Raw genomic sequence first — 24,462 nt, 5'->3', positions numbered from 1 at the left:
CTTATCAAATAATTAAATTAATTAGTGGTCATGTCTCTAGCTAAGAAAACCTTTTGTGGGTACATGGATGAGTGGTGTCGTCGCTTGAGTGCTAAAGATAGGAAAGCATTAGAACTTTCTCATATGGGGGGTATATTTGGGGTCAAGGGGATGATTCTTGATACTGATTTTATTTATTCTGCTATAGATTATTGGAATATTGATACTCATTGTTTTAGATTTTTCCATGATGAAATATTTCCTTTACCGGAAGAATTCGGAGCCATTATAGGTTATTATTCCACAGACCTTGCGGTAATGCCTAGAGTCAATGAGTATTACTATAAAGATTTTGAGCACTTCTTTGATTTAAGGGGAACGGCTTTAAAAAACATAGTGCACGGGAATGTAGTTAATTTGACAGATTTTGCGCATTATTATTATGATAATCCTAATCCCGATTTTCGCACGTATAAAAGAAGGTCCTTTCTTTATTGTTTATTTAATCAATTGCTCTTAGTTAGCGGTAAAGATAACGAGGGGCAATCAATAATCATATCTGTTATAGAACAAGTTGAAACTGGGAGAAATCCAATGCCGTTAATTGTTGGGGAAACTATGCTATGGTTAGATGCATTGAGAAAGAATCCAAAAGCACCTTTTAGAGGTTCTCCAATCTTATTACAGGTATAAAATAATATTATTATTATTATTAATCATTAAAGCATATTATTTTTACGCTTGTAATATTAATGTAAACAAATATTTTGCAGATATGGCTCATGGAGAGATTGAAGCTTATTAATCCTCCTGACGACATTCAAACTTATATTCCAAACTGCATCATCCGCCGAAAGAAGCGATTCTTGAAGATCGGTCGCCGTGAATGGAGCAAGGTGTTTGCTGCTGGTGATTTTACTATAAACTGGGTTGTTCCTTGGTGGAGAATCGACGCGATGATCGGTTGTAGTAACCAGGCATATTGTCGTCTCCCGAGTTTGTCAAGACTAACTTTTTATTTCCCTTGTAGAGTCTTGAGACAATATGGTCTTGCACAAACCATCCCTACAGGAGATCTTTGCCGCCCTTATGAATTTCCTGTGTCACAAGAGATTGAGCGCTTCGATAGATACTGGAGTGGTAGGCCTTTATGGGAGGTGATTGCCTATAAGGAACCGCCTTGTCTGTCAAACAAAGTGAAGCAGTGGCTTGATGGAAGATTTCAAAGACCTCAAGAGACCAACGTGAAAGACCGACTAGGTGACAAGAAGATTCCTGCCAAAGAGCGTCTAGGGGAAAGAATTGAATTCAAAACTCCTATTATGCCTAGGAAGAAGAGTGCTAAAAAGAATAAAGGAAAAAGAAAGGTGGATTCTACCGGAAAGGAAGCTTGGATAGAGAAGAAACATGGAGTCCTAGCGGAGGGAGAAACTATTGATACCAAAATAGAATGCAGATCTTCTAACGGTTGTCTCCTAGCGAAAGTTATGGATCAAGAGGAAGAGAAAGAAGACACAAACTGGAAAAGAATGAAGAAAGAGAAGAAAGATTAGAACACTGCTTGTCTTTTGATTTATTTAGACAAATTTAAATTTTGTTTTAGTTATTTTTTCAGCTTTTATTTTATCAATAATGTACTTTTCTTTATTAATTAATAAAATTCCAGCTTTTATTTTAATTAACTTTTAATTAAAGCAATGAAAATAATTACAACATATATTTTTCGGAAAATTAATTCGAGTACGAGAGTCGAAAAAATTTCTAGAATACATGAAACTTGTCCAGATACTTGCAGAAGATTGGCGCCGTTGCCTGAGGTACTGTCGCCGGCAATTTGACTCTGTCGCCTGGCGACAGACATTGTCGTCTGGCGACAGAACCTATTTTCTGGCGCCAGTCTTGAAACTTTGCAGATATCGGTTTTTTTTTTTCTTCGGGGGTACAGGATCTGAAGAAATTAAAGTGGCCGCACCCAATTCAGGATGCCTACGTATCCTTTATTTAAGGAATCAGGCCGAACGTAGCTCTTTTGAGTGTTTACTCAAGTATTTATGGGTAGTATTTCTTAAGTTGGTCAAGATTTGTCATATTTGAAAATTCATTGCCATCCATGTCAGTTAATTTAGCTGCGCCTCCTGACAGGATTGTTTTGACAATGTAGGGTCCGGACCAATTAGGGCGGAATTTGCCCCTTGGGTCTAAAACATTTTTCCTTAATGCGTTTAATACCAAGTCCCCAACCTTGATATTTCTTGTCTTGACTTTTTTGTTGAAATGTCTAGCCATACGGGTTTGATAACATTGGGTATGGTGTAGAGCTTCTAGTCGTTTTTCATCGAGTAGGATTAGCTCTTCATATCGTGTTCTGGTCCACTCAACTTCATCGAGTTTACTTTCTAACGCGATGCGTAAAGAAGGTATTTCTAATTCTACAGGTTGTACAGCATACATCCCGTATACTAAATTGAATGGTGTATTTCCTGTTGATGTTCGGATTGACGTGCGATATCCCCACAGTGCAAAGTGGAGTTTGTCAGGCCAATCTTTATAATTTTCAGTCATTTTCTCGATGATTGTTTTTAAATTCTTATTAGCAGCCTCAACTGCCCCATTTTCTTGAGGTCTATATGGAGAAGAATGGTGATGTTGAATGCCATATTTTTGTAGTAATTCTTCACATTCTGCTTGAAAGTGAGTTCCATTGTCACTTATCATCTCATGTGGGACTCCGTATCGACAAATTATGTTTCTTTCAATAAAGAGTGCTACATGTTTGGCGGTGAGTTTAGCATATGATTGCGCTTCCACCCACTTTGTGAAGTAATCTATTGCAACCAGGATGTATTCATGACCTCCTGTTCCTGGGGGTGTAATTTTTCCGATTATGTCTATTCCCCATGTAGAGAAAGGCCATGGTGAAGTATAGGTGTAGAGAAGAGATGGCGGAATATGTTGCAAATTTGCATAAATTTGACACTTGGGGCATCTTTTTACATATTGATGACAATCTTTGTTCATGGTAGTCCAGTAATATCCTTCTCGCATTATCTTTTGGACTAGCATTTTACCGTTAATATGTGTTCCGCATATACCCTCATGGATAACTCTCATAGCCCTTTGAGCATCCTTTTTACCTACACATAATAGAGCTCGTCCATTAGGTACCCTTTTGTGTAGTTCATTTCCTATGAGTACAAACTGGGAAGCTAAGAGCCTTAATGCTCTTTTCGCTCTTTTGTCAGCATGAGGAGGGTATTCTCCTTTGGTGACATAATTCAATATATCTACGAACCATGGTTCCTCCTCTGGTTCTTCTTCTTGAATTATTTCATCATCCTCTATAGTTTGAATGTATGCGGGTTTATGCCTTTTCTCTATGGTTAAAGGCATTTGTTCAATTTCTTTGGGTATTCTAACCATCGAGGCTAACCTTGCCAGAGCGTCGGCGAATTGATTTTCTTCTCTAGGTAGGTAAGTGTATTCTACCTTTTCCAGTTGATCGGTGAGAGTTTCCAAATATGTCTGGTAAGGAGCTAAACTCTCACTCCTAACTTTCCATCTTTTGGAAATTTGATTAATGATTAAGGATGAATCTCCAAATATCCGGAATTTTTTCACGCCTAAGGCTAAAGCGGTTTCGAGGCCTACGACGCATGCTTTATATTCAGCTGCGTTGTTGGTGACGTCGAAATCTAATTTGATGGATATAGGAACATGATCTTCCTTAGGCGATACTAATAAGACTCCTGCACCGCACCCCTTTTGGTTTGAAGCTCCGTCAAAGTATAGAGTCCACGTGTCATCTTCTGTCATCATTAAATCTTCGTCCGGGAATTCATTGTCTTCTAAGGGTGTTGAATCTTCTATCGGGAAATCTGCTAGAAAATCCGAAACCACTGATCCTTTGATTGCTTTTTGAGGCATAAATCTTATGTCAAATTGGGCTAAATTTACTATCCATCTTGAGATTCGTCCATTAAGTGTAGATCTTTCAAATAGATATTTTAAGGGATCCATTCGTGAGACTACATAGACCGTGTGCACGAGCATGTAATGTCTTAGTTTAGTTGTGGCCCATACCAATGCGAGGCACAACTTTTCCAGCGGTGTGTAGCGTGTTTCGTACTCGAGCATTTTCTTACTTAGATAGTAAATGGCATTTTCCTTGCTTTCTACCTCTTGTGCGAGCATAGCCCCCATTGTTTCCTTTGTGACAGTTAAGTATAGCCTTAAGGGTATTCCGGGGAGTGCTGGAGCTAATACGGGAGGATTTGCAAGATAGGCTTTGATCTTTTCAAAGGCTTTTTGACACTCATCGTCCCATATAATTGGTACATTTTTCTTAAGCTTCTTAAATATTGGTTCGCATATTGTGGTCAACTTAGATATGAACCTACTTATATATTGCAACCGGCCAATAAATCCTCGAATTTGTTTTTCGGTTTTGGGCGGTGGCATGGACATGATTGCCTTTATCTTTGTAGGATCTATTTCTATTCCTCGAGAACTTATGACATAGCCTAAAAGTTTCCCTGAAGTAACCCCAAAAGCACATTTAGAAGGGTTTAGCCTCATGTTGTATTTTCTTAGTCTTTCGAAGAATTTCTTTAAGGCTATTGGATGTCCTTGACGGTCTTTTGATTTTACAATCATATCATCCACATAGACTTCCACCTCTTTGTGCATAATATCGTGGAGTAGGGCAGTTGCTGCTCGTTGGTAAGTGGCACCTGCGTTTTTTAGTCCAAATGACATTACCGTATAGCAATAAGTACCCCACGGTGTTATGAATGTTGTCTTCTCCATATCTTCTTCGGCCATGAGGATTTGATTGTACCCTGCGTATCCATCCATAAATGAGAGAAGTGCATGGTTTGCCGTATTATCTACCAAAATATCGATGTGTGGTAAAGGGAAGTCGTCCTTTGGACTTGCCTTGTTTAAATCTCGATAGTCGACACACATTCGAACTCTACCATCTTTTTTTCGGAACTGGGACCACATTAGCGACCCATTCGGGGTATTTGGATACCCGGATAAAACCTGCAGTTATTTGTTTTTGTACTTCTTCTTTTATTTTAAGGGCTACGTCGGGTTTCATTCGATGTAACTTTTGTTTTACAGGTTTCATTCCTGGAATTAATGGTATAGTGTGTTGAGCTAATTCTCTATTAATGCCTGGCATATTTTCGTATAACCAAGCAAATACATCGATAAATTCTTTTAGTAGATTAATTAAATCGGTTCTTTCTTCTTTGTTTAATGTCAATCCGATTTTAACTTCTCTTTTAATGGTTGGATCTTTTGAGATGTCAACCGTTTCTGTATTCTCAATTATTGGCGTTTTATTTTCAAGTGTTTCCATTGCTTTAATAATTTCTTTGTCATTTTCATCATTAGCCAAGCAATGTTCGTCATCTTTAGATAAAGAAAAACAAGAGAGATAAGGGGAAGAAGACATATTATTGAACTCGGAAATCATTACATCAAATAAAGAAATATCCGTCGGGATTTGATTACTAACTATCCTAGGAGTAGGAGAAGAATAGGAAGATGCTACAACTAAGGACTTAGACGACTTAATAGGGGGAGACTCTAATTCAGATTCTGACTCGGACGACTCTTCGAAAATTGGTCCTTGTCCTGTGGTTACTGAAATCTCCCTTCCATTTGTAGTGATGATTCTCACCGTCTTGCGCCATCCACGCTCTTGATCTTCTACAGGAGTAATAAGTTTGGAAGGATCAAAATTTTCGCTTTGGAGTACTGCTTGGATAAGCGATGAATTATCCTCCACATGCTTTGGTTCGTTCTTTTCCCTTCCAAAGAGGAGTCCCATGACATTAAAGTCAAAACAAGGAGGTGCTTTTTCCTTATATGTTGGAGCTGGGATCTCGTCTAGGAAACAACAATCCAGGAAGATTTCGAATCCAGGCTGCCTTATACCATTCACGACAAAGGGTTCGGGAAATTCATGACAAGGATAATTCTCTCCTTCTCTTATAAATTGCCCATTTAAAGTGAGAGGATATTGGTCCATGGGTATTTCCCTTTTTTGTATGCGGGCATCTCTTCGTGCCTTTAATTTTTCCTGGGCCCATTTGAAGTCTTCGCGAGTTGGTTCGAAACCAAGTCCGAAAGTATCCAATTTAGGAAGGCACGGAAAAACCATGTGTTTAGCTATTCCCTTTTTCTTTCCTAGAGTCATTCCGGGAAAGTGTCCTTGTTTTCTTAGGATAGCATTCGTCACCATGTTTGAGTGGAGGTCATAATGAAGAGGGGTCCTTTCGTCTTCCTCTATTAAGGAGACCTCTTCGCTAAAGCCCCACAAATCTTCGTCATCTTCATCATGTTCCACATTAATTAGTGGATTTTCTATTGTTTTGATCCTCATAGGTGAAGCATCGATGGTGATTGGAATGCCTCCCACTATAGCCTTTACTTGTTGATGAAGAGATGAAGGGACGGCCTTTAGATCATGAAGCCAAGGGCGTCCTAGTAGCAGGTTGAAAGAAGCTTTGATATCTACTACTTGAAACGTAGTGGCATGTTCAATTGCGCCTGCTGTTATATTCATAGTGATTGTCTCTAAGGCCTGTCGTCGTGAATTATCATAGGCTCTTATTCCTTGGGTTGATGGGGATAAATCCTCATCTCTTATTCCCAGCATCCTGGCGGTTCTAAGCGGGCATACGTTAATTGCTGAACCGTTATCAACAAGGGTCATAGGGACATTCATTCTCTTGCATATGACCGTGAGATTTAGAGCCTTATTGTGTTTGTCACCTTCCGGGGGTAGATCTTTATCTGAAAAGGTGACTAGATTAATTGGACTTGGGAGATCACTCGTGAGGAAGTTTGCGAGTCCCTCAGCTCAGGAGTGGTATCCGAATCAATTCCTAATTTAGCCAAAGCATCCATGACTGCTATTCTATGTTCTTGAGATGTGGCTAAAAGCTTCCATACGTTCATCTCTACCTTAGTCTTTTTCAACTGTTTGACAACATCGTTGTCTTCTATGATAGGCATGGGAATTTGCTGGATAGAAGGTATGGGTTGTGTTGAAATGGGAGGTTGTACTCTCCCGGATCTAGTGAGGACATCTATAGGTGAATCTTCCTCATCCCAAATGTCACTTACTGGATAAATTGTTGATAGAGGAGTTTCTTCAATGTCTTTAAGGTAAACATCCTCATCATCACTGTCCCATACTCCATTTATTGTGGCATCCTGTGGTAGTTGAACTAGCTTTTTCTCATCAATCAAGCGTTGAACCAAATCTTTGAATTTAAAGCATTGTTCGATTGTATGTCCCCCGGATTGATGATATGCGCAGTAGTACTTGTCTGTCCTTTTCAACGATTCGAATGGTCTCGGCTCGAGGGGTTGGACCTTTCCACTCTCAAAGAGCATTTTAAACATATTTGTGTATGACATCCCGATTGGAGTGTATTTCCTAGTGCTCTTTTTAGGGGTGTCAATTACTTGGAAAGAAAAGGGTTTCTTTCTCTTAAGCAATTCGTTTTGCTCTTTTATAGCTTCGAAGGTTTGCGACATAAACTTTTTTAATTCCGAAAGTACTAATGTCAATGCCACTACTTCCTGTTTAGTTGCGTATTCTTGACCGGAGAATTCGAGAGCATCTTCGAAGATTTCTTCTTCAATAGTCTCGATAGGCTCTATGAGACTAGATGGATCCTCTTGGTTTTCTTCGTCGGAAATAGCCAAAGAATCTGATAGTGGTGCAGTATTGATGCTTGGCTTCTTACTTGCAGGGGGTAATGGGAGCTTGTTACTATCAATCAAGTCTTGAATGGCTTCCTTTAACCTCCAACAATTTTCTGTAGGATGTCCTCTTCCTTGGTGATATTTGCAATGTGCATTTGGGTTCTAGTTAGCTGTTCTCCTTTCGACAGGTGGATCTCCAAATGGTCCAATGGGAGTTATGAGACCTTTTGCATGTAGACGATCAAACGCGGTGTCATAACTCATGCCAATAGGAGTATAATTCTTCCTAAATGGTTTCTTTTTCCCTTGATTATTGTTCATTGTTAGTACTTCATTAAGCGGAAAAGTGCTAACATTATTTGAGTGGGTAGATTTAGATGAAGAAGGATTGTCGTTCTTCTTATTTTTCCAGCCACTACTTGAGCTATTACTAGCAAGTTTTTGTTTAGTGAGGTCATCCTCAATGTTAATTCCAATGTCATATACTGCTTTGAATGTATTTAGGTTGCTTTGGTATTTTAGATGCTTGGAATATTTTTCTTGGAGGTTCTTAATGAACATCCTAACGGATTCCTTCTCACTAGGCACTTCAACCATTTTTGCAGTGGTTTCCCTCCATTTATTGAAGAAGGAGGTAAAACCCTCATTTTCTTTTTGTTTCAGCATTTCTAATTCTCTGTGATCGGTTTCAACTTGTATATTGCATTTGTACCTTTCAATGAAAGCGGTCACAATAGATTCCCAACTAGAGGTCTTTTCTTTATCAAGTGAAAAGTACCACTGTTGACATACAGCTTCTAAGGACAACGAGAATACAGAATGGAAAGCTTTCCTATCTATTCCCTTAATACCCATTACAGTTTCAAAAGCCCTTAAATGAAAGTAAGGATTATCCATAGCCTTAAACTTAGGGATGTCGTTGGGATTGAATTTTTGTGGAAGGAGATCCTTATCCACCGAGACCCCTTGAGAGCTAATCTCTTGAAATCTGAAATCATTGGATAGCTTGCCCAAACTTTCCTGGATTAGGTCCATTTGTTTCTGTTTCTCAGGATTATTAATTTGCAGTGATAGGTTTTGCAACATCTCAGCCAAGTTGGCTACCTGTCCCCTGACTTCATTAAGTTCTTCTTGACTAGCCATTGCCTTCTTAGCCTTCTTTTTCCTACCGATTGGTTTGTCGAAAAGTAGGACTTGAACGAAAGTGTTGTCTTTGATTAAACGCCCTTCCTTTCTTGACCACGCGCTGTAATTTAAACCATATTTGTTTTAATATTTGACTCTAATTGACTTGACTTTATGTTTATAATAATAAAAAAAAATGATGGGGTATATATTATATATTTATTAAGGGAAATTATATTGGAGGATTAAAAAAAATGATGGGGTATATATTATATATGTATTAAGGGAAATTATATTGGAGGATTAATATCCGACTTACCCCCCCAAAAAAAATGACGGAAAATACGCATTCAAGACTCTCTAATCATGGTTATAACGTGACAAACATGTTATGTGTGTGCTTTATGTGTATGTAAGTGACATGCATTGACTACTAGTGTGTAACCATGAGACTTTTAAATGCCTAAATTCAATTAAAGACTTGAACATGGTTTAAATAACTAACAAACTGATTAATTCGATTAGTAGACCATTAATTAGATTCATCGTGATGACTCGAGTAAGAAAACTGGACTGTCGCTAAAACAACAGAACTGTCGCCGCCGTTTAGAGCCTGTCGCCAGACGACAAAATTGTCGCCAGGCGACAGACACTAAACTGCAGCGCCACAGTCCAAACTCCTGCGCCATTGCTGGAACATTAATCTGGACTGTTTCCAGTAATTTTACTCTAAATGGACATGCCTAAAGTCGTACTAAGTCGAATTGATTAAATTATTAGTCTTTAGTTAATTCAAGGTTAATTAATTAATTAATTAGACAAAGTCCTTTTAGTCATTAGTCAATTTATTAGTCTTGAACACAAGTCAAACAAACGGTTAGCGCACATATAATATATTCAAGCAAGAGGTACACATAGTTCACATAGTCACAAGATGAGTTTGCAACCTAACCATGGCTCTAGTTCTCTAAAGTTCGAGGATATGGGTTAAGTCAAAAAAGGTCCATGGTTAAGAATCCACATGCATTGCACAAAATCCTGCCAAGAGGGTTGGAGCGAATGGACAAGATTCCGCGAGTGCGGTATGAGACCGGACTCGACGCCATGGTTGGATAGATTCACAAAACTTACACGTCCCCAAATCTGAGCTTTGCACAAAATAGTGGAATACTCCATTGGGCAGGCGAAGCAGGAACCCCCAGAGGGTTATATCCATATGTAGAACACATATGGGTTTCAGAAAAGTGAGAAAACGACTCAATCAATAAGCAAAATCGAGCCAACAACACTAGAAAAGGTCAAAGCAAGAAGACAGAACCCTGGCTCGGTATTGGAAGAACTTGGCGCCAGACTACAGGGACCGTCGCCGCAAAAAAGTCCCTGTCGCCAAGCGACAGAACTGTCGCCAGGCGACAGAAACTTTTTACGGGCGACAAGCCCTGTTTTCTAGACGCTAGTTCCTACATGCCTTGGCAAGTTTCTGTGTTCTTCGAATTTTCCAGATTTCGTATTATCTTTTCGATTCTAGTCATGAAAGATATTTCCCAAATTTCCTACGTGTAAAATTCCTATGGATTGACTCATGGGGTGCTCCCATGAGGACCTTTTAATGCATATGACAATAATGTTAATCAAATCACGCACATGAAATACTTAGAATTTTTCGAGTCTCATCCGCTCATTCTAAATAATTGCCAAAATTTAATAAATTTCAGGAATATAAATAGAAATCCTCCCCAGTGGAGTCGCCAAAAACTGTAGGGAATATTTCAAGCATTATGATAACCCCAAACTTGAACCCCACTGTGATCATACACTAAAGTACGGTGGCGTTCCAAAGGGAAAGAGAAAGAGCAAAAAGAGTCGCCAGCAAGTTTTAAGGAACTTGTTCCCAAAAGACAATCCAAAGGACCGTCAAATACTCCATAAGGTCTTGAACCAAACAGGGTCCGGGGATGAGGGTACGAATCCAATCTACAAAAGAAAGGACCCGCCCTATAAAATAGGCCTCTACTTTGTTCTGCTCGTATTCATGCGCGCTTTTCGAATAACATACAAACATTATATTAAACCTACCCTGTTTATCTATGTTGGTTGAAATTAATGCACAAATAATACTATTATTGGCGATCACTTGAATTAAAATCACATTACCCTAAACCAAATTATTAATTATCTTATTAAGCGTGATTTCAAGTACAAATTCCCTTTAAGCCTTCATAAAAGGCGTGATCAAGCAATAACAAAATATAATCAAGCAACATAATAATAAACAATGTATAATAACGTTGATAGCATGATAAGGCATAATAAAGCTCGAATATAATAGCAAGATCCTAGGCATGATACTAATAATATTAATAACAAATCCTAGCATGTCACTAAGCAATAAAGATTAAAGCTTTAAACCTAACATGGCACTAACATGATATTAGAAAGAGTAAAGCAATAAAAGGCAACCTAAACATGATACTAGAAAGCATAAAATAACATCCTAACATGATACTAGAAAGCATTAAAATACATCCTAACATGACACTAGGAATTATAAAACAATAATAAACATGCAATCTACATTGTGAAAGAAATAGGGAGTAAGCTAATCTACTTACTTTGAAGCCTCGTACCTCTTTCTAATAACAAAATACACAAGTTAGTAAACTTCAATGAAAATAATAAGGAACAATCAAAGAATTAAATTGAAATCAAATTAAATAAAGTTTTGACTAGTTTTGGACCAAACCCTCAGAAATTATCAAACCTTGCACGTCTAGGGCGAAGGCAACTTCGAACTTGGCTAGATGACTCTAAGTCTAATGTATGCGGAATATTGTTAAAACTAGAAAAGAGAGAAAGAAAGCATGAAGTGCTCAAGAGAGAAAAGAGAGAATAAGAATTGATTGTTGTTGATGATTCTGAAAACAGGGAATCCGGACACTATTTATAATGAAAATAATCCGGAAAAACACGGAATTTGATAAGGAATAAAACTCCACGCTGTCGCCAAGACTGGACTCTGTCGCGACGCGACAATGTCTGTCGCGAGGTGACAGGGTCTGTCGCGCGGCGACAGAGTCAGTCGCGTGGCGACAGCCTGTATAAGCGCGTTTTTATCTTTACACAGAATCCGATCTTTAATCAACTTGATCTACGGAATCCGTACAGAAGATGAAATACGTTTTTAGGATAATAAAATAATATTTTATTCCAAATAAAAAACCTTTAAAGATAATTAACTATTAATCCTATCAATATTAGAACTAAGAAGAACCTTCTAGAAACTTCTAGAAAACTATAATTAATCCTAATAGCTTTAGGAATAATAATTAACATTGGGCCCTCCTCTAGATCATTGGGCCGCATTAAAATAGAACTCCGGGCCCAGTTTAGTATTTTGGCCATAACTTCCTCAATATTCATCGGAATTGGGCTTATAATATATCGTTGGAAAGGTCTTTTCAAGCCCCATCCAACTACACCATTATTGGACCCTTATCATGGACCAAAATAAACTGAAATGGACGTTTTCAAATAAATAAAGCCATTTTCAAAAACAGAGAGAAAAGAAATTAATTAAAACTAAACCGCGACACTTGACTTTCGAATCACTTTCACCTCATTCGATTATGTTTCGACGCACAAAGCATTCATCACCGGGTTTGGTTTTGGGGAGACACAAATGGGTGTCTACAGTACGGAACCCTCCGCGGGCTGTTTGGGCAGCACCCGCGCCCGCGGCATTAGGGGCCCGCGCCCGCGGGTAGATGACCCGCGCCCGCGGCAAGATCCCCTGCTCCCAAAGGCTGATCAGGGGGCCGCGGTCTCTCTGAGTGGAGAGGCCTCTCCATTTTGCCCGCGCCCGCGGAGAGACCGCGGGGCAACCGCGGCAAGTTCCTGCCAAAAATTGGCAGTTTTGAGCACCATAACCCCGCGCCCGCGGCTTGAAGATCCGCGCCCGCGGCCTGGTGAATTCCCTTAGAGACCTCTCCGAGGCCTCTCCAAAGCCTCTCTAAGCCCTCTCTAGCCCAATGCTTCTTCCTTGCTTGATCATTGAGGTCCCGAATTGTATCCTTGCCAAGGTGAATCTCGCAATACCTACACAAGTAAACAAAGGAAGGAAATAAAAGGGAAAAAGAGCAAAATAAAGGAAAACACGATAAAAACACGAGAAACATAAAGAAAAGAGGAAAAGGGGGAAACTAAAGGAAAAAGGACCAAAACTAAGAGAAGAAAGCAACAAAGAGGGAAAGAAATAGCCTAAAAGACTACCCTATGAGTGCCACAAATGACACTCATCAAATTCCCCCAAGCTAGACTTTTGCTCGTCCCGAGCAAAACAAAGGCCAAGAAGGAATAAGAGGGGACAAATAAAAAGAAAAAGAGGGGTAAGAATTTACACTAGGACTCACTGTCGTAGGAATCACGGTTGTTTTTAGCTACAACAAGCCATTTTGAACCCCTAGATCGCTCAAGAGGACGAGTGATGCTCTCGTAAGGGTTTCCTAAGAGTTTACCCATAACTCTCCACCAAACCCCCAAGAGGCAAACCAAGGAAAAAAAAAAGCACAAAGTGGAAAAAGGAAATAAAATCTTTATGAAATGGACTTTACGAAGAGACTATAATACAAATGAATAACACCCTTTCTAAAGCGAATTATGGTATGCACGTTAAAAGATACCTAAGGTTGATTGAAACATAAATATGCTAAGCATAGGAACTAGTTATCACACTCCACTTTCATCCCAAACAATCTTACCGCGTTCCCCCTACTAATCTCATATCTCCCCTTAGTGAGCATCTCATGGATTCCGCGAAGGAACCGGAAAAAGATCAAAGTTTTAGGCTACTCGACATCTTGATTACGCATCCCCTTTCCTTAGTCCACAACCTATGATTCCCTCCACCGATGAAAGACTCAACCCCTAGGTCCAAAGGTCTTTCCCCAAGGTTGTAACGTAGGGCAAGAAGGGTTAAGGTAGGCTAAAAATTTTAAAATTTGGTGGTTATCCTAAAATGTGAAGCAAAGACCGGCCAAATCACAACACCAAACTTAAGTAATCACCAAACAAAAATGAATTAACACCCCCAAGCTTATTCAACGCTATACTCTACAAAAATAAGACCAAAAAGCGTGAAGGAATAACGCTTTCCCCCCCAAGCTAAAGGAAGCATTGTCCTCAATGCTTAGAAGAAGGAAAGAATTCAACAAAATATTTTTTTTTTTTTTGAATTTTACTTTATTTTTTCAATCAATTTTTTTTTTCTCTTTTTTTTATACTTAAACTTGCAAAGCCCTTGCCTTTTGCTAAATTCGGACGGCTTTTTCGATAATGCAATTTATTAGTCCATGCCTTTTATGAATTAGGACGGCTTTTACAATAACACTTGCCATTATTCACAAAGACGTAATCTTGCACTTATGGAAACCCAACATCCAACTTTGCCACCACAAACTCCAACAAATATGATCAATTTGCTTCACAAAAACAAGGAAAGAACGAAAATGAAACAAAAGGCCAAAGATCTAAAGATGTGGCTTAAAAAGAATGGATAAGGCTCAAATGGTTGCAAGAAGGCAAATGTAAACCCAAAAACAAATATGAAACAAATCTAACCTAAAAATGAAAATACCACCCCGAAAAAGGTGCCTTTGTCCTTCCTAGGAAGTTCCGTCGCGGTCTCGGGAATCATATGCTAAGATTCTAGATTAGGTTTGCGAAAATCAAGGATCCATGCCGCTCATGCAAGAATGTGATGAAAGCTTGAACAAATATACACCTCACATGGTTGTAGCAAAAACTCACTAAAGTTGTCAAATCGAAGATAGGGAGCAACTACCAAACATGCCACAAACAAGTAGAATCCGGCTTCATGATCCCTCTAGTTCTAGACATCTACCTTAGCATGCTTTATCCTAGAATCAACCAAACGTAATCTCAAACCGTGCATACCATAATTACCTAGGAAGACTATTATTCAAGAGCAAAAGTCCATTGCATACAAGTCCGACTTTCAAACAAAAGAAAAAAAAAATAGTAAAAAGGAAAGCCTCAAAAAGATATGCACACCAACAAGAACAAAAGATAAGAAAAGAAGGGAGAGGATGGAAAACCTAGACAAAGATAAGAAAGGGGAAAGAGGAAAAGGCAAAGATGCAATCATAACACATTTATCCCAATCGACATACAAGTGGTCTAATGGCCACATCGCCAAAGACCCCAAACACACTAGGTGTTAAATTCATACATCCTCGAACCGTTCAACTTCCCCTAAGTCTAATCTTAATCTAAGCAACCAAGAAAATAAAAAGGGGGGGAAAGATAAAAAGAAGTGAAAATAAGAAAGGCCTCACCAAGCGTCCGTGCTAGACTTAAAGTACCCAAAGAGTTCGCAGAAGCTTCTCCAAAGGGCTCCGCAATCCAAAGCATGAGCTACGAACAAGGTGAGTAAAAGAAAAGAAAGCTATATATATACAAAGTGAAATTGTTAGTAACTTCCAAACAAAAGAAAACAATAAAGAAAACGAAAACACTAACTATATACAAAAACCTAGAAGAACCCATCATCATCAAAAATTTTATAGAAGATCCCAAAAGCATCATCCAAAGAAATAATCAACAACAAACAACACAACAACAAGACCAATAGCCAAAATCCACCAAAAACCTTATCAAAAACTTCCCACCGAGCCAAAGGTGTCGTCCCCATGCTAACACATCCTTTTGACCCTCCCCCCTCACAAAATGAAAACATCGACCCCGATGCCAACAACCATGCAAAAATAGGAAAAAGGGGAGAGCAAAAGGGAAACAAGTATGCAAATAGAAAGACTAATGGCCACTCGGGCCGGCACCATCATCACCCCCAAAACCATCGCCCCCATCCCAACCTCCGGTGAAACCGGGTGGAAAACCGTAATAACCCTTAAATAGGTCCTGTTGGGATGGGGTCAATTGGTCAAAGGGCGGTTGTTGAACGAGGGGCTCGGGGTGACGGGGGTCAACATAATAATAAGCGGGGTCACCCCTATAATCACTCCCCCCCAGGGCCCTATAGTCATAAGGCGGGAAGTTGCGCCTTGGCACATCGGGGGTCTCAACCCCTTGCCAATAAGGGTACGTAGGGAGGCCATCACCACCCCGGGAAGGTACCGGCCCTTGTTGGGGCGACACATAAGGGTAGTTGACCGGGGGTGCGACCTCCCCCCTACGTACACTAGCATCATATAAGACACTAGTTTGATAAGAAAGAGTTTGGTGGTCAAAATACATACCATGCATGGAAAGTCTCATGCGGTCCATTTGTGCCCACATAGCCGCCATATCTTGCTCAATGTCATATGGCGGTTGTTGTTGTTGTTGTCGTTGTTGTCTTCTCCTTCTTCCTTGGTGTTGTTGTTGTTGAAATGGTTGTTGTTGTTGTTGTTCCTCTTCTTCTTCTCCTCTTCCTTCCTCCTCCTCCTCATTCACTTCCTCTAACCCGACTCCCTCAACAAAATTAACATCTACCTCCATCTCATCCTCATCAACCCTACCATTGTCCCTAGGGACTATCCATACATTCCTAGCCTCGCGAAAAATGGAGGTAGCGATCGGGTTAGGTAAAAGGCAGTGGTGGGTATTCCTTACTAACCAAGAGTAGGTACCGGCTCTCTTAGTACTAGTAATGAAGCGGAGGGTGTTAACTTGCCTCAAATTTATCCAAATGTCCTCACTCCCTCCAACCGGAGTGCAAGACTCCAAGAACCGCTCTTGGTTGAAATACCTCACCAAGCGGGTCACCATACCCCCACAATGAACCTCTCCCGTCTTCACCCCGTGCATTATCTCTTTGCACCCCTCCATGAAAATGTACCCAAAGTTTATCCTAGAACCCAATTCCGGCTTAGTAGCCATCCACAAAACCATTATCTCCTCCCGAGATAACTTACCCAAATCTTGCTTACTATAGACCGAGTACCCCAGAATTCTATGGAGGATCCTAAGGACCGGATGAATGATCTCACTAGCAAGGGAAGTCTTAGAGTCAAAATGCTTTTTATGGGCTATGGTTCTCCACCAAGCAACCTCGTTGTACTCACTTTGGGCAAGGGTGATAAGAGGTTCGAAAATATCACCATCGGGGTTGAAACCTAAGGCCACATTAAACTCGGCTAGATTCATGGTGTGTTTGATGTTGAAGAGTTGGAAAGAGATGATGTAGTCGTTGTCCCCAACCCTATTGAACTCGAAGGTGGAGAAAAACTCGATCGAGGGTTCCAAGTAAGTTCGGGGGTTGAACTTCAAGAATTCACCTAAGCTAAGGTTGTTGAGAAGAACCTCAAGATCATTATCTATCCCTAGCTTGGCCATATCGTCACGGAAGTAGTGGCGGGTGGGTCTAAACCTACGGTCTTTCATTTTGTTGTAAATGGGCAATTGCTTAGACCGGTTCCACAATTTAAGAGGAGGGAGAGGAGGAGGGGCGTCATCTTGGTTAGTAGAATGTGTTTGGGGGTTAGGGGTAGAGGATTGGCCTTGAGAAGATTGGCCGGGAGATTGGGTTGAGCGGTTCTTGCTACTCTTTGATCGCCTCAACAAATTCATTTTTTTTTCTCTTTTTTTTTTCACACAAGCTCACACAAAACGCACAAGAAATAATCCAACTCCCTCAATCAAACAACAAACACTCACAATCCTCCTTCAAATCCAACCAAAACCCCCAAAAACTACAAGGTACCTGTTTCAATCAACACAACAACCAAAATTCCAACAACAAATACCAATATTAACAATCATCCATCAAATATATGCAAGATTTGTCTAGAAAACTCAATTATCACTCAAAAATACCAAATTTCATAAAAATAGTCATGAAACACAAAAAAATCATGCTCAAATCAAGATAAACCAACCAATGTAAAGAAATCAATTGAAATTGACAAGAATAATACAAAGGTTAGAAGTATACCAAGATTGGAGACTCAAATTAAGCTTAAAGCACCACACACTACCGAAATTTGCCGAAAAACCACGAGAAACTTGAGTAGAAGTGATGAAATTTGAGAATTAAGGTAAATTAAGTGAAGATTTGATGGAAAATGTGAAGAGAAGAGTAAGAGATTGATGATTTGGGGTTAGGGTTTGAGAGGTTTTTAGAGAGAGAAAGGGGAAAAGTATAGAGGAGGTGAGAAAATAAGAGAGGAGAGAGAGAGAAGAGGGCGTCCGGGTTATTGAAAACCCAGTTCGCCGCGCCCTCTCCCGAAAGTGCCGCGGTCTCGGGAACTCCCCCGCGCCCGCGGAGAGACCGCGGGGCAACCGCGGGGAGTTCCTGACCAAAATTCGATTTTCCTACCTGATGGGTGCCGCGCCCTCTCCAAAACAGCCGCGGCCTCTCCAAAACTTCCCGCGCCCGCGGAGAGACCGCGGGGCAACCGTGGGAAGTTCCTGATCCATTTTCTTGTTTTTGGCTGTTGTAAGGAGCCGCGCCCTCTCCAATTTGCCGAGACCTCTCCAACTCCCCCGCGCCCGCGGAGAGACCGCGGAGCAACCGCGGGGAGTTCCTGATTGTAATTCCTTAAAAAAAACTGGAGAGGCCCCCGAGGTCTCTCCAAGCCCTCGGGGAGCCCTCTCCCCTGCACTCTAAACACTTCATATAACCCCTTCCTTTCAATAAGAGATAACAATGGGCAACCTACAAAACAAACACAAAACCAATAATAGTAAGATCAAAACTAAACAAGGAAAAAGAAAAGGAGGTAAAAGAAAAGAAAAAGAGATAAGAATCCGGGTTGCCTCCCGTAAGCGCTTTTGGTTAACGTCGTTAGCTCGACGTGCGTCACTCCACTCAAGGTGGTTGGAAAAGAATCATATGGTGGACAAGACCAACAAAAACTTTGTCAAAGTACTTCTTGAGCCGATGACCATTAACCTTAAATGATGAGGAGGAATCCAAAGGAGAAATTTCCACGGCACCATTACCAAAAACATCCTTTACCAAGAACGGACCACTCCATCTTGACATGAGTTTTCCGGGGAACAACTTCATTCTAGAATTATAGAGGAGGACTTTGTCACCTACACAAAACTCCTTTTTCTCAATCAACTTGTCGTGAACCTCCTTGGATCGAGCTTTGTAAGTGCTAGCACAATCGTAGGCATCAAGTCGAAGTTCCTCTAATTCATGAAGGTCCAACCACCTCTTCTCCCCCGCACTTGCTAAGTCGAAATTTATCTTCTTGATAGCCCACATGGCACGATGTTCAAGCTCAACCGGGAGATGGCATGATTTTCCATAGACAAGGCGATATGGAGTGGTACCGATTGGTGTCTTGAAAGCCGTCCTATAAGCCCATAGAGCATCATCCAATTTGTCCGCCCAATCCTTTCTATTACGAGCAACCGTCTTCTCAAGAATAAGCTTGAGTTGACGATTTGAAACCTCAACTTGGCCACTCGTTTGAGGGTGATAGGGGAGCCCAAATCGTTGATGCACACCATGTTTCCTCAACATCTTTTGAAAGGCATTATGGACAAAATGGGATCCATTATCACTTATCACCGCCTTTGGGACACCAAACCTTGGAAAGATGATCTTCTTGAATAACTTCAATACAACCTTGTGATCATTTGTTGGAGAGGCGATGGCCTCAACCCACTTAGAAACATAGTCCACTGCCACAACAATATATTGATTCCCATATGAGGAGGGAAATGGTCCCATGAAGTCAATTCCCCACACATCAAACACCTCCAACTCAAGGATAGGTTGTTGAGGCATCTCATTTCGCTTGGAAATGTTCCCAACTCGTTGACATTGGTCACATGATTTAACAAAGCCCCATGAATCTTTGAAGAGATTTGGCCACCAAAAACCACATTGAAGGACTTTAGTAGCGGTCTTGGAAACACCCATGTGTCCACCACTAGGGTCCGAGTGGCACATTTTTAAAACACTAGGCACCTCTTCATTTGGAACACAACGCCTAAGTAAACCATCAACCCCACGTTTGTATAAGATAGGCTCATCCCACAAATAGTGCCTTGCTTCTCTTTTGATCTTCCTCTTTTGATTCTTGGAGAAAGAGGGTGGAAACTCCCCACATGCTAGAAAATTGACCAAATCGACATACCATGGGAGTTCTCTCACCTCTATGGCATATAAGAAATCATCAAGCATTTTATCTTCTATTGGCAAACCATCATCATGAATTTGATCCCCTTCAAGGCGAGAAAGATGGTCCGCCACTACATTCTCCGCACCCTTCTTGTCCCTAATCTCAATCTCAAAAGCTTGTAATTCAAGTACCCATCGAATCAACCTTGGCTTGGACTCTTTTTTAGCAAAGAGATACTTGAGGGCCGCATGATCCGTGAAGACTATGGTCTTGGAACCCAACAAGTAACACCGGAATTTCTCAAAAGAGTGCACAATAGCCAAAAATTCCTTCTCCGTTGTTGTGTAGTTCTTTTGAGCCCCATTGAGAGTCTTGGACATATAGTAAATGACATGAAGTTTCTTGTCTACCCGTTGTCCCAAAACACCTCCAATTGCCCAATCACTTGCATCACACATCAACTCAAAAGGTAGATCCCACCTTGGGCCTTGAACAATAGGAGTAGAGATTAGGGCCTTCTTCAATGTATCAAATGCCTTCAAGCATTTGTCATCAAAATTGAACTCAACATCTTTTTGAAGAAGGTCATTTAGGGGCTTAGCAATGAGTGAGAAGTCCTTGATGAATCTCCTATAAAAACCCGCATGACCAAGGAACGATCTCACTCCCTTGAAATTTATCGGAGGTGGAAGCTTTTCTATCACATCAATCTTTGCCTTATCCACCTCAATGCCCTTATTTGAAATCTTGTGCCCAAGCACTATCCCTTCCTCCACCATGAAGTGGCACTTCTCCCAATTAAGCACCAAATTGACCTTTTCACATCTTTTTAGGCATCTCTCAAGATTTTTGAGGCAATCCTCAAATGAAACACCTCCCACAGAAAAATCATCCATGAAAACTTCCATTTCCTCTTCAAGCATGTCCCCAAAAATGCTCATCATACACCTTTGAAAGGTTGCCGGAGCATTACACAATCCAAAGGGCATTCTTCGATATGCAAAAGTACCATAGGGGCATGTGAAGGTTGTCTTTTCTTGATCTTCGGGATGAATGGGAATTTGAAAGAATCCCGAATATCCATCAAGGAAGCAATAGAATTTGTGCCTAGTCAACCTTTCAAGCATTTGGTCAATAAAAGGGAGAGGGAAGTGATCCTTTTTGGTTGATGTGTTTAGACGTCTATAGTCTATACACATCCTCCAACCGGTGACCGTTCTAGTTGGAATGAGCTCACCTTTCTCATTCTCAACTACGGTCATACCCCCCTTTTTAGGAACGACATGCACGGGGGAAACCCACCTTGAGCTTGAGATGGGGAATATGATTCCCGCATTCAAAAGCTTGGTGATCTCTTTCTTAACTACTTCTCCCATTTGGGGATGTAGTTTCCGTTGTCGTTCAATAGAAGGAAGGGCGCCTTCCTCAAGCGTTATGTGGTGTTGGCACAAAGCGGGGCTTATACCTTTAAGGTCATCAATTGTGTACCCCAAAGCACTTTGGTGTTTTCTCAAAACACCACATAACGCTTGAGCTTGGCTTTTGCTCAAGGATGCACTAACTATCACGGGGTAAGTAGAATGAGGGCCCAAGAATTCATACCTAAGGTGTGATGGTAGAGGTTTGAGCTCTACCATAGGCACACCATTACCTTCTTGTGATATGGTTGCTTGCAAAGCTTCATTGCTTGAGATTCCAAAACATGTTTGCTCATCCACATCCTCCACACTTCCATCAAGTAATTCCTCATAGAAATTCATCTCCTTACATGAAGCACCTACCTTGTCTTTGTTCAACAATACATTCTCAAGAGCATCGTTAGAAGTGAGCAAGTGCTCATGCATGGAAGACACAACAATATCAAGTGAATCAATCATCATACAATTTTCCAAAGAAGAACATGGATATTTCATGATTTCATTCAAATCAAATTCAATAATCTCTTCTCCCACCTTAAGGGAGATCTTAGCATTTCTCACATCAATCATGGCTCCCGAGGTAGCAAGAAAGGGTCTACCTAAAATGATTGGAATGGTGACATCCTCATCCATTTCAAGAACAACAAAATCTACCGGAAACACAAACTTCCCAACCCTCAAAGGGACATCTTCTACTTTACCTTTTGGAAATTTGATAGACCTATCCGCTAATTGCAAGGTAATGTTAGAAGGTAGAAGTTCCCCTAACTCAAGTCTTTGATAAACCGAATATGGCATTAGGCTCACACTAGCTCCCAAGTCACATAAGGCATTATCAATTTGCATTTTGTTGATTGCACAAGGGATGGAGAAGTTTCCGGGGTCTTTCAACTTGGGTGGCATTTTGTTCATGATGATAGCACTACAATTTTCGGTCAAATTGATGGTCTCTACAACCTCACAAGTTCTTCTCCCACTCAAAATGTCCTTGAGGAATTTGGCATAGTTTGGCATTTGGTTGATCACATCGGTAAAAGGTAGAGAAAGGTGAAGTTGTTTTAACATTTCAATAAATCTCCCAAATTGTTCATCCAATTTGTGTCTCATGAATTTTTGTGGGTAGGGGAGTTTGGGTCTTACAATCTCTTTCTCTACTCTCACCTCTCTAGGTGTCTCAACAACTACCTCATCCAATGATGCCTTTTTTTCCTCATCCTCAACCAAAATCTCCCTAGGAATCTCCTTATCTACACCACTTCTAGGCAATACCTCCTCAAGAACCTTTCCACTCCTAGTAACAATAGCATTCACGGGTTTCTTGGGGTCAAGGCCTTGGGAAGGTAAAGAAGAAGGGCTAGCATGATCTTTCAAGGCATTAGCAAGTTGAGAGATTTGGTTTTCAAGCATTTTATTGTGGGTCATCATTTCATTGAATTTTTTATCGCTCACGGCCATGTATGTGTTCAACAACTTGGTTTGATTCTCAATTATCTCCTCCAAATTAGTCCTAGGTGAAGAAGGTTGAAAATAGGAACTTTCACCTTGAGTTTTTGGAACAAACCCGGGTGGGGGACCTCTTTGAGAATTATTTTGAAAATTGCCCCGTCCTTGATTGTTCCAACTACTCCTATTTTGATTTTGGCCATAATTTTGATTATGGTTTCCACCACCTTGATTATGGTTACCACTACCTTGGTTATGATTTCCATAACCTTGGTTTTGAGTACCATAATTTTGGCCTTGGTTACCATAATATTGGCCTTGATTTTGGCCACTATAACCTTGACTATTATAGCTACCACGAGAACCTTGGTTCCCTTGGTTTCTATAACCACCGCCTTGGTTATAGTTGTCAAAATTGCCTTGGCCTTGGAAGTTCCTATTCCATTGACCCCTTTGATTATCAAACCGTTGACCATTATTATTTGACACATAATTCACATGTTCACTCTCATGGTTATCAAACTCATCAACACATTCATTAGGACAAACACTAGAATCATGATCATACGATCCACATGCATCACAAAACAAACAACCCAAAGGCATATTATGCGAAGAGGGAGGGGGTTGAGAGTTAGAAGGAGTACCTCTCCCCTTAAATTGGGAGGGAAGATTAGAAGCTTGAGAAGAGGAAGAAGTGCTCTCCAACTTAGCCTTGATTGCGGTGACCTCTTTCCTTAAATTTGTCATTTGAGAGGAAAGGTTGTTGATTGCATTGAGATGGTCCACCGAATACAATGAAGATTGTTTGCTTGAAGAGTCCCTCTCTCCATCTTGCCAATCCCTATAATAAGTCACCACATCCTCAATGATGTCCACAACTTCTTCTTCGGTTTTGTTCATGATAGGGCCCCCGGCCCCTCCATCAAGGCATGACTTGCCTTGGGGACTTAAACCGCCATAGAAGATTTGGATCACTTGGTATGTGGGGATTCCATGATTAGGGAACTCCCTTTGATACTCTTTGAATCTCTCTCATGCTTCGTAAAGGCTTTCACTCGCCCTTTGCTTGAACCCTTGAATCAAGGCTCTTGCCTCCGCCGTCTTCTTTTGGGGGTAGAAGCGGGACAAGAAAGCCTTTGTGACATCGTCCCAAGTTCTCAAGGAGTTGGGCTTCACCTCCTTGTCTAGCCACTCCAAGGATCTTCCGATTATAGAGAAAGGGAACAACTTGAGGCGGATGAATTCTTGAGAAACCCCATTGACTTTAATGGTATTGCAATATTTTTCAAATTCTTTCAAATGGTTCAATGGGCTCTCATTCTTAGCCCCACTATATTGCCTTCTCTCGATCAAGGTGATCATTGCCGGACGGATTTCGAAGTCATTTGCCAGGGTAGTGGGAGGAGCTATTCCACTTTCAAATCTATATGCCCCGGGCACTCCAAGCTCCTTCAAGGCTAATCTAGGATGTTCACCCATTCCTTGTTCTTCTTGAATTTCTTCCTCACTTGAAGAGCTATAAGCCAAGGATCTAATATCCACTCTTCTTCTTGAAATAGTCCTTTCTATTTCCGGATCAAGGGGAAGAAGGGGACGATCACGGGTTCTGTGCATGCAAAAACTCAAACAACAATATTAGTAGCACGGCTACAAGTGTAGCCTAAAGAAAC

General features: G+C 40.7%; 1 non-coding gene across 1 annotated transcript; it reads left to right on the top strand.

The window, feature by feature from the left end:
* Window positions 1-23,780: 23,780 nt before the first annotated feature.
* LOC145618735 (small nucleolar RNA R71) lies at window positions 23,781-23,886 on the top strand. Its single transcript, XR_014107995.1, has one exon. It is a non-coding gene; the product is annotated as a small nucleolar RNA R71 (small nucleolar RNA).
* The last annotated feature ends 576 nt before the right edge of the window (window positions 23,887-24,462 follow it).

The sequence above is a fragment of the Chenopodium album genome, chromosome 26 (assembly GCF_948465745.1).
Source record: "Chenopodium album chromosome 26, dcCheAlbu1.1, whole genome shotgun sequence".
NCBI lineage: Eukaryota > Viridiplantae > Streptophyta > Magnoliopsida > Caryophyllales > Amaranthaceae > Chenopodium > Chenopodium album.
This window is presented reverse-complemented; position numbering and strand designations above follow the sequence as displayed.